Source organism: Sapajus apella, unplaced genomic scaffold, assembly GCF_009761245.1.
Source record: "Sapajus apella isolate SASKATOON/1434 unplaced genomic scaffold, GSC_monkey_1.0 scaffold17, whole genome shotgun sequence".
Taxonomy (NCBI): domain Eukaryota; kingdom Metazoa; phylum Chordata; class Mammalia; order Primates; family Cebidae; genus Sapajus; species Sapajus apella.
The window spans coordinates 1,523,795-1,527,067 of record NW_022436957.1 but is presented as its reverse complement, the minus strand read 5'-3'; positions in this window follow the sequence as shown (position 1 = coordinate 1,527,067).

The following is a 3,273-nucleotide window of genomic DNA, read 5'->3' as shown; positions in this document are numbered from 1 at the left end:
ACACACAGCTAGAGTGGTTCAAAGGTGAAAGATCTTTGTCTATTCCATAAGAGTCCAGGTTGGGTTGAGACCATCTATTTCTCAAGCTCAGCATTTCATATTATGTGGCTCTACTATTGCCTAAGGACTGCTTCTCCTCTTCAAGAATGAAGCTGCAGGCCAACCACATGGCAAGGAAAAGGAGACATGAAGGGGAAGCAGATGTGTGTTCAAATACTTGAAGCACAATTTATGCTTTTCACTTTGGCATATGTTCTATCTGCCAAATCCTATGCATATGCCCACATATAGATTTCAGGGAAACTGGAAATGTGTTCTCTAACTGGACTAACATGTACAAGACTGACATATGCCCTACAAAACAGAAAGAGAGTTCTGTTATTTAAAACATGGAAGAAGTGAAAACTGGTAGACAAAAATCGATCTCTGTCATTATTGATGAATTATTTCACCTGAGATTTTGACATGATGCTTCAATGATGACTACCAAAAAGAGCCACTATCTACCCTGAAGTGGTTTACTTATTACCAAGCTCCCTTTACTAAGTTGTAGTAACTTAGTAACTACAACTTAGTAATTACTATTAACTGCTCTTAGTAAAATAGGACCAGATATTAGGTTTAGAAAAATCTGTCTGACCACAGTGTAAAAGATGAGTTGGCTACAAGACAAAATTGAGACCAGAGGTGCAAAGATTTCATGCATCTTCTAAAGTAGTGGAAAGGAGAAAAAAAATGTCAGGCTAAAATTCAATCACTTGTTATAAGTGTGAAAGAAAGAAGGTGAAGAGAAGTAGAAGGGATATAAATAATTAGAACCGAGGAATAATATACATGAAAGATGAAGTATTTGCATTTAGCCACAGCTGTACTTGACCACCAGAATCTGTAGTGGGATTGTCCTAAATCTAAAAAAAAAGTATTTCTATTTCCAACACAAAGAATGATAATTTTCTTATGTTAATAAGTTCCCAAGCTTCAAATCTAGTATGACTGTCTCCGCAGTAGAATCAGTTCTCCCAATGAGCAAACCTTTCCTCTCAATATAAAGTTACAATGATCATTCTTATTACACAGCAAAGACATTGAAACAAACAAAAAACATCTGGAGGCATTGATGGAACAGCTGATCTGCTGCAAAACCGAGATGCTGAGAGCATCCACAGAGGAGAAGTTGCCTGCTCAGCTCTGCACAGCCCAGCATAGCTCATTCTCTCCCCTGAGCTCCTGTGCTGTTCATCTTTGCTTGCCTCATGATGCTAATACTTTCACCGAGTTTGCATACTCTGAAAATAAAAATATCATTCATAGATCTGCAAGTGTAATAGGTTCTTAGCCTCAGGTGCATGGCAAGTTAATATGCAGAGACACTGGGTTGCAGCGGAGAAAGCGGTTTAATCATAGAAACCCCAAAAATGAGGAGACAGAAGGAAATCTTAAATCCATCTCCCAGAGGAGACTCAGGCTAGAGTTTTCAAGGATTTGGAAGTGGGCTCATGAGAGGAGATCACTAATTGGTGGAATAGTGCAGGATGAAGTCATGGGACGGGGACATGAAGAAGCTGTATTCTCACACTGACTGGGTTCCTCTGTGGGAGTCCTCTAACTGGTTGACGTCAGCTGTTTCACTGGAATTCGCCTTATGATTCTATCTATAGCATTCCTACAGCTAGAGGTCCTGTCTATAGAAACAATCTGGATACAAATGATCAGTATCTAGTGCTAAGTGACTTTCCACTATAAGGAAGTGGGTCAAAGTGCAGCCTCATTCATGCATAATTATAACTCTATTTCTGTCCAGAATTCTTGTCAACCCTGTGAGGACAGTTTCAGGTTTACAGTTTTGCATTGTAGCAAATCTCATTTAGCTGCCAATTATGTGACACAGAACAATCTATTACCCCACCCACTGTCTCAACAGGCAGAAAGAATTCCCTTGTCTTAGGAATCTTAAGGCAGAAAAATACAAATATATGTGTATATATATAAATGCATATGTATATCTATACATACAAATGTAAAATAAAATAAAGGCAAAATCAGGGTTTGCCCCATGGAGCTCATAGCCTGGTTTCCCTACTTTCTGTGAGGAATGACTGTACCTTGTCAGCATCCATACCTACAGGACCTCATCTACTTCCAGACCCGGAGCTTTACAAGGTTTCTTACATATATCTTGTGATTTTAACATTGAAGGACCTTGGAAAGAAAGACATTTTCCCCAAGCTACAGAGAAAGACCGTTAGGAAGAGCTTCCATCCCAAGTGACCAGTTTATTTGGTGTTTTGCTTCGTTGCTTCAAGTTATCGTCTATCACTATTTCTTCTTCCTTTTTTTTTTTTTTTTTCATTATCACCCCTTAAAGGGAGCTTTTTTGTTTTTGTCTATTTGCTTATTTTTAAGACAGGATATCACTCTGTTGCTCAGGCTGGAGTGCAGTGGCACAATCTCTGCCTACTTCAGACTCAACCTCCCAGGCTCAAGCGATCCTCCCTCCTCAACCTCCAAGTAGCTGAGACCACAAGTGCTCCATGATGCCTGGCTAACTTTTGTAATTTTTGTAGATATGGGGTCTTGCTATGTTGCCCTGGCTGGTCTCCAACTTCTTGCCCAAGTGATCCTCCTGCCTCAGCCTCTCAAAGGTGTTTTTTCACCTCCCCAAATTCCCACTATTACCTCCTTGCAGCACCATTTCCCCAGTTGAGAATTCATGATAAACTAGAGTGTACAGAGATCCAATCATACAATCCTGCTTGAGTGGCAATGTTTTCCCCACGGTGGATTTAAACTTGCCCAGTACCAGCAAGGAGTAGAAGGAGTAATCTTTGAATAGGCCAAATAATTTTTCAGTCTTTCCATAGGCCAAGGCTAACATCTATCATCCCAGCACTTTGGGAGGCTGAGATGGGAGGATTGCTTGAGTCCAGGAGCTTGGAACATAGTGAGACCCTATCTCTACCCCCCCCCAAAAAAAAACCACAAAAAAACAAAAAACCTATCTGAGTATGGTGGTGAACACCTGTAGTCCCAGCTACTCGGGAGACTGAGGTGGGAGGATCACTAGAGCCCAGGAATTTGAAGCTGTAGCATGTGGGCTGTAATCATGACGAAATGGGAGATTTCCCTGGACCCCCTGGCAAGATGTACAACAGGGATGTGGCTCTCTGTTTGGCTGCCAGCAGCTCAAACTCCTTATGGTATGGGGAATGCACAGATGGCCAGGTGCAGGAACCCAGGCGAGCGATTTTGGGCTCCATCCCCACGGCAGTGTCT